Consider the following 15,940-nt stretch of genomic DNA (forward strand, 5'->3'; position numbering starts at 1 on the left):
CGGGAATTTGCTCAGATGCGTAGGAGTGTGGGTTACTCTTTATTTCCCGTGGGTGTTGGTGTGCTAATGGGGCACAGGTCGTTTCGGTCCGTTTGGTCCGTTAATTCGAGATTTGAGTAGAGTGGATGGCTCTCAAGAATGGTTTTAATGGATTCAAGATTTATATGTAGCGATTTGGTGTTTTCAATATTTATATATATGGCTAGAAAACAGGGAGTTTCATTGAATGGTGTTGAGACTCGTGGCATTTTAAATCATTGTGAATTATGCATTTCAGTATCAAGAAGGTAAAGGAAACAATTTTAGGTTCACATAAAGTCATTTCAGGGTAAGCATTTTTGGTTGTGGTACCTATGGGATACATAAAAAGGGAATTCAGTGGCTTATAAGCCTTAGGGCGGTGTGAATTTGCGCTAGAGTTCGTGGGGCAAGTTTTAGTTAAGGATAGTAGTGTTCTAACAAGGAAAAAGTAACTATTTGAAGGCAATTTGGCAAGGACTTGGAGAAATAGGACAACTTGGTTATGTGCAAATGGGTTTCAAAATGTTCATGATAGTTTCTACCATGGTTTGAACCGATATTTCCTACCGATGTACGGAACGTGTTGTGTGTTATGATTTCCTCCTAGAAAGAAGCAAAAAAGAGGTTTCTGATTTAATAAGGTATGTAATTTGCTAGTGACTCAAAGTTGTTAATGGGATTCTTATGCTTGTCACATGATGATGTAATAGATGTGGTGTTGTGCGGGAATAGGATTTACATGTACAAGGTCACAGTTCAGTTTTGAAGGGAAGGACATAAATTCTTAGGCAGCATGGACGGTTTCCGATGTCTAGGTAAATGATATTACTATTTGGTATGGCTTGATGAGAGTGTACATTTCAGAGGGGCAGTGTGTTTTGATTTATGGGTACTTCGCTGGTATTGCGACACTCTCCCGGTTGATCGACTGTTATTCAAATTTTTGCCAGGTGACACAGAAGAATTTTTTTTAAAGTATTTCTCGTGGGATGATTGTGTACGAGAGAGGTGTTAGACATTCAGGCGGTGAAGGTGGAATCAAATATGGTGATTCGTGTGTCCTATGGAATTGGAGATTGGGAGTTCTCAGGAGCAGATTGTTTCATGGGTGTGGATTGTAAAGTTGCGACCGCAGCTAGCCAGATGATAGAATGTGTTATGATTCAGTCATTGTGGATTTTCGGAGGTTATTTATCTATTTGTGGCTGACCATAGTTGATTTGGGGCTCAATGGTAGGCCTAATTAGGATGTGTATTCTACACCGAGCCGGATTGATTGGCTTCATACTACTATTGTTGAAGGATGTGTCATTCGGTTTATGTGAAGCTTATTCGTGTTCTAGAATGATCTGTGAGTTACTCTTCTATGCTACGAAGAGTTGTGATTCGTTGATTATATGCACATATGGTGCGGTTCTATTGTGGCCTTATAGCGGAATTTGAGAGAGAATAGTATTGGATATTGCTTGGTTGATGGTGTATTGGTCATGTTCTTTCGGGTTTTGTACGGCATGGTGTCGTTTGCTTCTCCGTGGTTATGGTAATGCACTTTGGGTACTTTATGTCGAATTGCGTAGGGTTATTGATTTTAGCAGGGTGGCTTGAGGTGTTCCATATGGACCAGTATTTGGATAGGGTCACGTATTGCAGCAGAGTTATGTGGAAATATAATCCTTTATGTAAGATTCGTGTGTTATGGTTCTGCGGTGTGTGATGGGTTCTTAGCATTGCATCGGGGTGGTACCCGTCAAGCTTGCGGAACGGTTCTCCTGTTTGGGTCATTGTTACGATTGGGTACACTTGGATTGTTGCTATCTGGCACACAGATTGCACGAGTTGTGGCTTTAGATTGTAGTGATGTGTCACATCACTAGAGTGGTCGTGTGGGATGAGACGAGCTCATTGGGCCTAGAATGGATGCTATCAGATTTGATTGTGGTATAATTGGGAGGATAACATCGGAAGTCGGCTTTGAAATTGTCTATAGTTCTTGTAGAAGGAACGATAGCTCCATGACCTGTTGGTCTAATGAATGGCTATGAATTTGGTATTTATCTTTCATCATCGGCAGTGTAGGAAGGTTTTGAAAATGAGGTTTTGTCTGATATGAGGTTATTATCGGTACTGAGTTGATTTGAGTCGATACTGTGATTAGAAATCATTGCTTTGAGCATTTGAGCTATGCGGTATTGAATTTGAGTATTTGAGTTATGGTTAAGACTTTTGGTAAAGACTGTTCAGACTTATACGGTATGTAGATGCAAACTTCTCATCTTATAGGAAATTTCGGATGTTGGAAATTTAATTCGAAGGCTTATGGACTAGGTTGAATTGAGAAATTTCATTTATGCTGTGCTATCGGACCTGTATGGGATAGGGTGACGTGGGATCATCCCCGCGTATGTGCATGGGAAAGTTACACAGCGATTTGATGGCTTTTGGAACAACTCCGGGCACATTCGAGGACGAACGTATGTTTAAGTGGGGGAGGATATAACGGCCCGACCGGTCATTTTGAACATTTTCACTTCGCTAGGTTGTTTGAGGGCATGAGTAGCTCCGTATGATGTACTTTGACTTGTGTGAATCGTCGGTTTTGGGTTGCAGGTATTTCGGAATCGAATTGGAAGAAAGAATTTCATTGTTGAAGCTTTAAATTGGGAGAGTTGACCAAAATTTGACTCTTTAGCATTTGACCTCAGATTGGAATTCTGATGGTTCCATTAGCTTCGTTAGGTGATTTTGGACTTAGGAGCGCGACCGGAATATAATTTTGAGGCTCGTGGTAGAATTAGGTTTGAATTCGCGAAAGTTGGAAATTTGGCGATTTCGGTCGGCAGTGGAAAAATTGATATTGGGGTCGGAATGGAATTTCGGAAGTTGGAGTAGGTTCGTATTGTTATTTGTGACATGTGTGCAAAATTTTAGGTCATTCGGACGTGGTTTGGTTGGTTTCGGCATAGGTTGACGAATTCAAAAATTTAGAAGTTCTTAGGCTTGAATCCGAGGGTAATTTGTTGTTTGGATGTTGTTTTGAGTGATTTGAAGGTTCGACTAAGTTTGTATGTTGATATATGACTTGTTGGTATTTTTGGTTGAGGTCCCGAGGGCCTCGGGGTGATTCCGAGCGTAATCTGTTGATTCTGCTATTTCCGCACCTGCGGAAGAAAGGGTCGTAGGTGCGAGGTCGCTGGTGCGCGTAGGGAGTGCGCAGGTTCGGGCAACGCGGGGCTAGGCAGATTGCACAGGTGCGAGATGGAGGTCGCTATTGCAATCCCGTAGGTGCGAAACCTGGGGCGCAGATGCCGAAAGGGCAATGCTGGTCAGGCTTCGAAGAAGCGGAGGAAAACACGCGGATGCGCCTTCGTAGGTGCGACGATGTTATCGCAGAAGCGGAGCCTGGGCGCGTAAGTGAGTTACGCAGGTGCGGCTCCTTGGACCGCATGTGCGGTCGCGCAGGTGCGAGAAAATGTCCTCAAGTGCGAAAAACCTGGGCAGAAACCATAAATAGAACCCTTCGCGATTTTGGTGCATCCTTCACCATTTCTATTCGGTTTTTGGAGCTTTTGGGAGAGATTTGAGGAGGTAATCAAGGGGGTTTCGTTGAGGTAAGTTACTTGAACCCTAATACTTGTATATATGATGATTTTCCGTTGTTTAATCATGGTAATTAGTGAAAATAAGGGGTTAGTGCTTGGAATTTTTGGTGAGTAATTTAAGGATTTGAAGGACCAAACGATGTCAGATTTTGATGAATTTGGTATGGTTAGACTCGTGACTGAATGAGATTTCTAGTTTTTCGTATTTCGAGACGTGGGCCCGGGGGCCGGGTTTGAGCCAATTTCGGGTTTTGGTCTAATTTTGTAGTTTTTGTTGTGGAATTCATTCCATTAGTGTATATTGATGGTATTGTACTGATTGTAAATAGATTCGGAGCATTTGGAGGCCGAGTCATGAGGCAAGAGCATTGCACTGTAGAGATTTGACTGGTTTGAGGTAAGTAACGACTGTAAATCTAGTCCTGAGGGTATGAAATCCCGAATTTTGTATCATTCTACTATTTTTAGTGATGCACATGCTGGGTGACAGGCGTGTGGGCGTGCACTGTTGGGGATTTGTGAATTGGTCCGTCCCGTAGTAACTGTAAAGTTGCATACTTTGTTGAAACCATATGATACTTATATGTTTTAGAAAGAATTTCTGTAAATTGGGCTAAATGCCATGTTTGGGCCTTGCGCCAATGCTGTTTGGACCCTTAGGGGCTGTTTCTTACCATCCTCTTATTGTTTTCAATTGAAAATCTATACTCAGTCATGTTTATACTTGTTTACCGCATAACTCAGTTTTATGACACTGTTTCGATGCATATAAATATTTTGGGCTAAATGCCTTGTTTTACTGAAATGCCCGAGTGACTTGAGAGGTTTATGACTGATATGAGGCCGAGAGCCTGATTTGTGAGGATGAGTGTGGATCGGGGCTGCCCGTCTGTAGCATACTTTATTATTATAGCACGTGAGTTGTCCGTACAGCAAGTGAGTTATCCGTGCATATTTTAGCGCTTGGGCTGAAGGAGCCCCTCCGGAGTATGTACACACCCCCAGTGAGTGCAGGTACCTACTGAGGGCGAGTGCCGAGTGCTGAGTGACTGGGAGGCATGAGTGATTGTGGGGTATGCCCGAATGGCAAGAGTGATTGTGAGGTATGCCCGAGTGGCACGGGTGACTGTGAGGTTTGCCCGAGGGGCTGTATATGAGTGATGTTTTTCCCCAGGGGCTGTTTATGATTTCATCATTTTGCTCACATTTGCATTTTTCCTTTGTTGAAAACTGTTGAAAAATATCTTTAAATGATTTTACTGGAACTGGGTTTAAATGAGATGTTTTGATTCAAATCCTGATTTTAAAAGTATGACATATTCTACTTAGATTTTCCTGATATGAACATTATATGCTTGATTGCTCGTCACTACTGCTCAGTCTTTATATATTGTTGTTACTTACTGAGTTGGCATACTCATGTTACTCCCTGCACCTTGTGTGCAGATCCAGGTGTAGCTGGACACAGTAGCGGTTGTTGAGTATTCTGGTTGCAGACTTTTTCCTCGGAGATAGCAAGATAGCTGCTTGGCGATCGCATCCCCTGCTTTTCTCCCTCTTATCTTCCTTTAGTTGTATTTAGCTATTTTCCAGACTGAGTTAGTCTTGATATTGTTAGACAGATTGTAGTTGATGCTCATGACTAGTGACACACCGATGTCGAGCTTTTCTTTCCGCACTTTTATTTTGATTTGAACTCATTTACGAAGGTTTTTATGTTAAATGACATTGAAATTATCTTTGAAATGAAAATATCGATTGTTTTGGAAATGAGTCGGCTTGCCTAGTTCCACGATAGGTGCCATCACGACAGGGGTTAGTTTGGGTCGTGACAATCAAAATGTCATCAATATAAAAAATGATGAAATCTAGATATGGATTAAATATATCATTCATGATTTTCTAAAATTCAGAAGGGGCATTTTTTAAACAAAAAGACATAACATTCCATTAAGGGTACTAAATAAGCTAGATCTTGATACCAGATAACAGGATCTTGTAGGCGGGCGGTAATCCGCACGGCCATAACAGGATCTAGCTTATTTAGTACCCTTAATTTTAAGGGTTGGCGGTAGTCCGCACGGCCAGTAAAGATATAAGAACCGAACTATACAAGAATATTTATAGGGTTGTATGGCTGCATGGAAGGATTTATCCTTTTACCCAAGCAAGGGGCTTGTCTGGATCTAATACATACTCTTATTGAGCCCATATGTCTAGCGGTTCTAACCGTGAAAGAAGATGCCCTTTTCAATATCTTTAACGGGCTTAGGTCCACGGCTTGCTAGACGGAGCCACTAAGGCAAAGCCAGTAAAAGTAGTACTAGATCCGACTGTACCACCATCTCTGGAACCAAGTCAATAAGCCATATTAAAATTCCTTTATATTTTGATAGAGGCTAGATCTTTCATGGTGTATATAATAGAGAAGTTAGATATTAAACATAGATATGAAATCTCTTAGCCGTACATAGTCACGGCTGGAGAGGAGAGACTTGAAATACTTAACAGAATAAAATAAATACCTCGTAAGGACGGGATGCAAGGCCTGAGTCCGATGAACGGGGGATTTTTTTACAAGAGAGTCTTTACAAGAGAGAGAGAGAGAGAGAGAGAGAGAGAGAGAGAGAGAGAGAGATTCTAAAGGCTGGTGCCTTCTTTCAAATGAATGCGCCTATAAATAAGAAAGAAAAAGAATCTTAAAATAGTAAAAAGAGGGTCCCACATTCTGGGTCCCTGTACAGTGTTTCTTCTGTACAAACATTATTTCTACTGTTGAAACAGCGTATCTACTGTTGAGCGGGGTACCCGGCGGCTTGATTGTGCTGTAGGTCCCGGGCGGCTATTATTGTAGTTGACCACAAATATCACTGTCTAGGTTGTTTTTCTATCTCCTTCATCCTTTGGAGGAATTCTTCCGCATTTTGTATGGCATTATCAGATAATATTTTTTCTGATTCAATAAGCTGAGAAACATCTGCAATATCATCGTTGCTAGTCTCACTCCGCATCGAAGTGTCAGATTTTTCATATTGGTTGATGGAGCGAAGCAAATTTCTTTTTACTTCTTCCAGATAATCATTAATCATTTCTTCTTTATTTCCTTCTTGAAAATAGATTTTTCTAGCAATGTGCCGAACTGAGCTATCATCAATCTTTTCCTTTTGGGGGTTGTTGGAATATTCTTGGATTTTTGCTTTAATGGAATCCAAGAGTTCTTGACCGTATAACATCTTTGTTTTGGGATCCTTTTTCATCAATTTATCCCAGAAATTGTTATAAATAGTCCTGTATAAACAAGGAATTTGTTCTTCGGTAAATCCCAACTTCGGAGTCCACTTATGAATCCATGGAATAGAGAATTCTAGAAAGAAATATATTTGGTCAATTTTTTCTAAATAACAGATATGATCTTTGTGGTATAACTCATTTAAATATGGTGAATGTTTTGTCCATTCTTTGTATAACGTAAGAAATAGATCAGGTAATATTTTGACTGTCGGACCGTGATATGACCACCAATTCAAAAACCAATTAGGAATTGGTTCAGTAAATATTTTTGCACATACCTTTATGAACCAAGTGTGCTTATGTCTATCATTATTATAATAGAGCACTTTATCAAAAGCTTGGATATAATCCCAATAGGTAAAATTCATACAAGATTTGTTAAGGCTTATCTACCTTTCTTTCATTGTAGATATACAATCTGTTTGTTAATAATTTTTGAGAAGTTATAAACATTCTCTTCCGTGCTGTAACCGGAAAAATGCTAAAATTCTGCACTGCATGTACTGGTGAGAATAGTCTCATAGTAAGAACGGGCTTTGTATGACTCACCCGGATAATATAATCCATTTATCAAATACCTTTGGAATATCTTCCATGGCTCCTCTAAATCTCAGTATTTTCTAAAAGAAATATCATTTCTTTTTTAAATAATTTTTCATAAGACTTAATATCATCGTTGTCCTCTTTGATAATTGAAGCAAAAGTATAACTTTGCTTTTGAGCAGCCAAATATGCTTGCAAGTGTGCGTATAACGGACTATCTTCTGGAATATCTTCCAGATGAACAGATGGACCTGCCGAAGATTCGCCTTTGAGAGATATTTTCTCATTTACTAAATTCTTTTATAGTTTTGAAATAACTAAACCATTTTGTATAACAATCCTTTTAAAATATCTAGATGCTTAATATGCATTTCAAATGTTTTGGAGAATATCAAAATGTCATCAATATAAACAATGATGAAATCTAGATATGGATTCAATATATCATTCATGATTTTCTGAAATTCAGAAGGGGCATTTTTTAAACCAAAAGGCATAACATTCCATTCATATTGCCTGAATGGAACATTAAAAGCAGTTCTATAAATATTCTCTTTAAATATTTGAATCTGCCAATAACCAGATTTTAAATCAAACTTTGAAAATATATTGGCATCATATAATCTTGATAACAAATCCTTTTTGTTGGGGATAGGATACCTTATCCACTTTAAATATTTATTCAAAGGTTTATAATTTATAACCAATCTAGGAATGCCACGTTCTTTTTCTGTAGCATTATTAACATAAAAAGCGGTACAAGACCAAGGAGATTTTGAAGGTTTTATCAAACCTTTTTGTAACAAATTATCAATTTTTTTTTTTGCAGAATTCTACCAATTCAGCGTTCATTTGACAATGACGAGATTTAGTAGGGATATCATCTTCAGAAAAATTATCTTCATATGGAAGAGTGACAATATGCTTTTTTCGATTCCAAAAAGCACTAGGATGATCAGCACAAATATCAATAGCAATTTGTTCAGAAATCAAATTAATCTTTTCCTGTACTTTAGTGGATTTTAAAGTATCAAATATATTCATACTAAATAATTCTAGTTGCAAAGAATCAATATATTTTTGCTTCATATCAATTAAAGCATTTATATCTCTAGTTACGGGATCTGTAACAAAAGTATAACTTATGTTTTTATCCTTATAAGTAGCTGTAAAACCTTTCGAGTCTATGCTAGTAAAAGGATAAATAGCGTTAATAAAAGGTGTTCCATGTATGATGGGAGGATATAACTGGTTTTTAACCAAGAAAAAGAAGTGAGGAATGCTATCACGACCCAAAATCCAATTAGTCGTGATGGCACCTAACCCAACCCGTTAGGTGAGCCAACTTTCAATTATCCAATTCCAATAGCCATTATTAGAGCAATTTAAGTGAATAAAGGTCTATATTTTATACATCCCCCAAGAACTGGTAGTACAAATCATGAGTTTCTAAGAATAGAGTAAACAAAGCGGAATTGAAATAAATACATAGTCTGTTCGGATAATACATAAACAGAGCTTTTATAAATCTAAGGCTACCTTGAATAAGAGGCAGCTACAACAGGAACGCAGGTACATCTTCAAGTCCCACAACCATCGAGCACAACAACAACATCAGCCAACATCTGCATGCAATGTGCAGAAGTGTAGTATCAGTACAACCGACCCCATGTACTGAGTAAGTAACAAACCTAGCCTTAGGTTGAAAGTAGTGACGAGCTTCTACCAAGGTCTGGTCCAAATCCACTAATCCACAACAGTTAATAATGACATAAAGAAAATAATACCAAAAGTAACTCAGAGATAAAATGCTCAGTCACATCATGATTTCAGCAATATTAGTTCTTCCTTTCAAGTACATAAGTGAAAATCCAAATCTTTTGCCAAAGTTACCAAAAATGTGAATAAGTTTGGAAACAGAAAATTTTCCAAAATCCTTTCAATAATAAATAAAATATCTCATTTCTTTTCAGATAACCATTGTAAAACAAATGCATCACTATGCCCATCTGTCAACATGTGTGATAAATCATGAATAATGTGATACCGTACAGCATGAGGAAAACACATCTCTATGCATATATGTAATGTGTGCATGTCAATGCAATGTATCTCAGAGATTATACTCATATACTCACACTCTCAGAGTACTCAATCTCACTGCCTCGCATTCTCTCACTGTGCTCAGCACACTCAATCATTCAGCACTATACAATACCTGCTGCGGCGTGCAGCCCGATCCCTATTTATAGTTGACTGCGCTCACTGGGGGTGTACAGACTCATAAGGGGCTCCTACAGCCCAAGCGCTATAAGCACGGACAACTCACGTGCCATAATATAAATATCTGGATCCACACGGCCAACTCACGTGTTGCACGGCCAACTCACGTGCAATAATAATATAAGGATCTGCACGGCCAACTCACGTGCAATAATAATATAATGATCCGTACGGCCAACTTACGTGTAATAATAATATATATAAAGCCAACATGGCCTACTGCGGCGTGCAGCCCGATCCCATAAATATCCTCACAAATCAGGCCCTCGGCCTCACTCAGTCATCAATCTCTCCAGTCTCTCGGGCTCACAATGTCATGAAAATAGCCCAAAATGATGATATGTAGTATCAATAAATAACAACAGAGACTGAGATATGATATGCAATGAGTTGAATATGACTGAGTATGAATTTTCAATTTAGCACAATAATTCACAGCAATATGACCTCTGTGGGTCCCAATAATACTGGCACATAGCCTCAACATGATTTTTAATATGCTTTTCAGCTCAATTTCTTTAACACATAAAACCGCATGGAAAATGCCAAGATTATTTAACTATAAAATTCCACAGAAACAATTATGTCACAATTTCTATAGTGTACGCCCACACGCCCGTCACCTAGCATGTGAGTCACCTTCCAACAATTTACAAAATACATATATTCAGGGTTCATACCCTCAATTCTAAGATTAGAAGAGTTACTTACCTCGAACAAACCAAATCTAAATGTCGAGCAAGCTAAGCAATGCTCCGGCAATTCCACTTTGCGTGTATCAACTTCCAAACGGCTTGAATCTAGTCACAATTAATTTGATTCAGCCCACAAAATTTATAGGAATTAATTCCATATCAAAATACTAATATTTCTACAAAATCCAAAATTACGCCCCAAAAATTACCCGTGGGGCCCACATCTTGGAATACGACAAAAGTTACAAAATATTAACGCCTATTCAACAACGAGTCCAACCATATAAAGTTTACTCAAATCCGACATCAACTCGACCCTCAAATCTCCAAATTAAACCAAGAGGGTTTTCACAATTTTCTAACTTAATTCACCAATTAAATGTTAAAAACAACCATGGATTCGGGTAATTTAACCAATATTGAGTTAAGAACACTTATCTCGTTGTTTCCTCTGAAAATCTCTCAAAAATCGCCTCAATCCGAGCTTCAAATCGTTAAAAATGGAAAATGGGACGAAGTCCCATTTTCTGAACTTAAACTTTCTTTCCAGACCTCTCTTCTTCGCGAACGCGACAGGTCCCTCGCGTCCGCGAAGCACAAAATGTGCTTCCCAACATTTGCTCTTCGCGAACGCGAGACACTGCTCGCGAACGCGATGCTTTACGGAGCCCTTCTTCGCGAACGTGAGCTCCCCTTCGCGAGCGCGAAGGCAAAAGCCCATGGCCATTATTTTTCTCCTTCGCGAACGCGATACCCCAAACGCGAACGCGATGCACAACCCAGCTCCTCTTCGCGAACATGAGACCCCCTAGCGAATGCGAAGAGTATATCCTGCCTGCCTGAAATTCCTCTTCGCGAACGAGAGGGCCCACTTGCGAGCGCGAAAGAGAAAATCTAAAAAATGCAGCAACAGATATCAGCAATCTCACCAAGGCCACAAATGATCTGTTAACCATCCAAAACTCACTCGAGCCACTCGGAACCTCAACCAAATATACCAACAAGTCCTAAAATATCATACGAACTTAGTCGAACCCTCAAATCACCTAATGAACTTTGAAATTTCTAATTTCTACAAACGACTCCGAAACCTATCAAATCACGTCCGATTGACCTCAAATTTTGCACACAAGTCATAAATGACATAACAGAGGTATTCCAATTTTTAGAATCGAATTCCGACCCCGATATCAAAAAGTCAACCCCCCGATCAAACATCCCAAAAATTAAACTTTCGGCATTTCAAGCCTAATTCCTCTACGGACCTCCAAATAATATTCTGGACACAATCCTAAGCCCAAAATCACCATACGGAGCTATTGGAATCATCAAAATTCAAATCCGAGGTCATTTACACATAGTTCCATATCCGATCCACTTTTCTAACTTAAATTTTCAATTATGAGACTAAGTGTCTCATTTCACTCCGAGTTCCTTCCGGACCCGAACCAACTAGCCCGATAAGTCATAAATCAATTGCAAGACATAAATTGAGCAATAAATGGGGGAACAGGGTTGTGATACTCAAAACGACCTGTCGGGTCGTTACAATTGCAGACTTTATTTTGACAAATATGTGTATTAGGTAATTTATACTTTATATCTAAAGCATGACCAGAAGCAGATTTAACCATATGAGTGGTTTTTTGTAAATATTTAGTAGGTACTAACCCTTCTTGAATACAACTAACATCAGCTCCACTATCAATCATAGAAATATCAGTTATGGAAAAACTATTATCAATTAAAATAGTACATTTAATATACCATTTATGAGCAGTAATAATTTGCATCATTCCTAAAAACATATCATGTTTATGATTAAAGTCAATAGGTTTTTCATCATTATCATTTTCAGAAATACCTTTATTTTTGTCATTAGATAACTCAGCTAGGGAATTATTTTTCTCTATCTGAGTAATCCTGTTATCACAAATCATTTGATTTTGTTTAAGAGATTTAATTTCTCTTTTCAAATTTTCAATTTCGACTTTCAAATCGTCAAAAGAAGCATCTCTGGTTGGTGTATATTTATCATTAAGACGATTATTAATTTCTGATAAAGAATAAGGCGCAGAATATTCAAATCGTTCTTTTGTTTTTCAAAAAATTTTGAAGAAGTAGAACTAGAACTTGCAGCCAAATTTATAATTTTTTCACGAAGTTTATCATCATTAACTTCTTTTAAAATTTCTATTACATTATCAGATGTAATGGTTTTCATATTCAAATCCTGAAATTGAGATTGTAATTTATAAAATTCATCATCATCACAAGTACATGTATTACCTTTGCAAGTTGTACATGTATCATCAATCTTTTTTATCACTATCAGATAAATCAAGTAAATCGACTTCAGCTTCAAAACTTGACTCAGAATTATAATCAGATTCTGATCCAGAAGTGTATAACAAACTATAAACCTTATCACGTAACTCATCGTCTAGTTCTAAAATTTTCAACTTTTGAAGCTTACAATTTGGAGCTATATGGCCAAATTTTCCACATTTATAACACTTAATATCAGCAAGATCTGGTTTAGACCTATTTTTCGTAAATCTAGTAGACTTTCGATGGGCTTTCCTAGTATCACGCTCTTCTTTGGATCTATATCTCGATCTCTTTTTCTTATAAGGGCTGTCAGGGTTAGGATATCTATGATACTTACTCTTCTTTTTCTTGCTATGATTAGAAGTCTCGGGTAAATCAAACTGGGTGCAAAAGTCTCCTAATTGAGATTTCTCCTTAAACTTATCTATCTTAAGCTGTCTAGACAATTTTAACTCATTACACAAGTTTAATCCTTCATGTGTGCAAAATCCTATTAGTTTTCCATAAGTATAATCCTTATACAAAATTTTACCATAATTACCCCTTAGAGTTTTTCTTACTCTTTCAGCAAATAAGGAGGGAAGGCCATCTATAAACTTAGCTTTCCAATGTTCATACTTATTTTCGGGTAATTTCATAACCCTACTCATAATGGTGTCTTTATACCATCTAAACTCACCTAAGGTCCTACATCTAAGACCATTTAGTAGAGTACGGACTGCCTCATACTGAATGGTAAATCTACCATTGAAATATTCTAATATGGTATGAATAAGGGTATAAATAGCATCTTCTCTATTTTTCACTAGAGCCATGCCTAAGTTATCAACTCCTTCGTCAGTGGCTATTGCATTAATAACTAAAGCCTTTTCATTAACAGTTAAATAATTATCCCACCAGCCACGAAGTTGGCCAGTAAAACCTGCAATAATCATTTTGCAAATAGTTCTATCTGTATTTTTCACACTTTTACAGATAGTTGTATACATAAGCATTCTATGCAATAGAATAGTCAATTGTCTATCAGTCAAACCATCAAGATTCCATTCATAAATTTCGGAACCACTATAAGACGTATTAGTCTGATTCCAATCTCGTTCTTCTATTAACACATCTTGAGGAGTAGGACGATTGTAATAATAAGTTTGCATCTTGGGCTTATCAGCATACATATTATTCTTTTTGGGATAACCTCTGAGTTTATTAAACTCTGACCAAATTTCATTTTTATAATCAGAATTGGTTTCTAATTTATCAGCAAAATTATTTGATAAATAAATTGGTTTGATATTTAAACCAGATAACTTTTTATCGAGAAGTTCTTCTAAATCATTAAACGATTTGAATTTTAAATCCTGAATCTCAGGAGGTCTTTGAACATGAGTAAGAATTATTTGAGTGTCTGATTTACTTCCAGAAGTAGAAGCAATATTGGGTTTGTTAGTGCTTATTCCTTTTATAAGTTATAGAACATCTGATAGGTTATATATATTAAGGATAACCCTAGCTGAGTACTAAATTATATAAGTTCTACAATATCAATTGGAATTTTTGTAATTTAAAATTCCAGATAACTTATATAAGTTCTATATAACTTATATAATTATTATTATGATAAGTTCTATAAATTTACAATAATAAGGGTACTAAATTGTAAGCTTCAAAAGTTGAAAACTTTAGAACTAGACGATGAGTTACGTGATAAGGTTTATAGTTCGTTATACACTTCTGGATCAGAATCTGATTATAATTCTGAGTCAGAATTTGAAGCTGAAGTCGATTTAATTGATTTATCTGATAGTGATAAAAATATTGATGATACTTTTACCACTTGCAAAGGTAATACATGTACTTGTGATGATGATGAATTTTATAAATTACAATCTCAATTTCAAGATTTGCACATGAAAACCATTATATATGATAATGTAATTGAACTTTTAAAAGAAGTTAATGATGATAAACTTCGTGAAAAAATTATAAATTTGGCTGCAAGATCTAGTTCTACTTCTTCAAAATCTTTTGAAAAACAAAAGAACGAATTTGAATATTCTGCGCCTTATTCTTTATCAGAAATTAATAATCGTCTTAATGATAAATATACACCAACCAGAGATGCTTCTTTTGACGATTTGAAAGTTGAAATTGAAAATTTGAAAAGAGAAATTAAATCTCTTAAACAAAACCAAATGATTTGTGATCACAAGATTACTCAGATAGAGAAAAATAATTCCTTAGCTGAGTTATCTAATGACAAAAATAAAGGTATTTTTGAAAATGATAATGATGAAAAACCTATTGACTTTAATCCTAAACATGATATGTTTTTAGAAATGATGAAAATTGTTACTGTTCATAAATGGTATATTAAATGTACTATTTTAATTGATAATAGTTTTTCCATAACTGATATTGCTATAATTGATAGTGGAGCTGATGTTAGCTACATTCAAGAAGGGTTAGTACCTACTAAATACTTTCAAAAAACCACTCATATGGTTAAATCTGCTTCTGGTCATGCTTTAGATATAAAGTATAAATTACCTAATACACGTATTTGTCAAAATAAAGTCTGCATTCCTCACTTCTTTTTCTTGGTTAAAAACCAGTTATGTCCCCCATCATACTTGGAACACTTTTTATTATCGCTATTTATCCTTTTACTAGCATATACTCGAAAAGTTTTACAGCTACTTATAAGGATTAAACAATAAGTATCACGACCCAAACTAACCCTCCGTAAGTTGTCGTGATGGCACCTAGTCTTTACGACTAGGTAAGCCTAATATTACGAAAAATATAAAGAAAACACAACATTTTAAAGATAACCAGCATATTGTGAATAGCCAAGAGTAGTACCATTCGACATATACAAAATAATTTTTCCAAGACCCGGAATATCACTAAGTCACAAACTGCTATAATCTATGTAGCTCTATACAAAAGTCTGAAGATAATAAAAAAAGTCTTTAGACGAGGGAGTAGAAGGGGACTTCGAAGATCTGCGGATGCAAGTAGAAGTACTTTGAAGTCTCCTAGAATCAGTAGCACGCACTAACCCCAAGGCTAATAGCTTATACCTGGATCTGCACACGAAAACATGTGCACGAAAGGGCATGAGTACACCACAATGGTACCCAGTAAGTGACAAGCCTAACCTCAGTCGAGTAGTGACAA

At 37.0% G+C, this 15,940-nt stretch overlaps 1 pseudogene; it reads right to left on the reverse strand.

Annotated features, from left to right (window-relative positions):
* Positions 1–6,487: 6,487 nt before the first annotated feature.
* Positions 6,488–14,611, reverse strand: LOC138906816 (uncharacterized; annotated as a pseudogene).
* Positions 14,612–15,940: the final 1,329 nt, after the last annotated feature.

Source organism: Nicotiana tomentosiformis, chromosome 2 (assembly GCF_000390325.3).
Source record: "Nicotiana tomentosiformis chromosome 2, ASM39032v3, whole genome shotgun sequence".
In the NCBI taxonomy this organism is placed as follows: domain Eukaryota; kingdom Viridiplantae; phylum Streptophyta; class Magnoliopsida; order Solanales; family Solanaceae; genus Nicotiana; species Nicotiana tomentosiformis.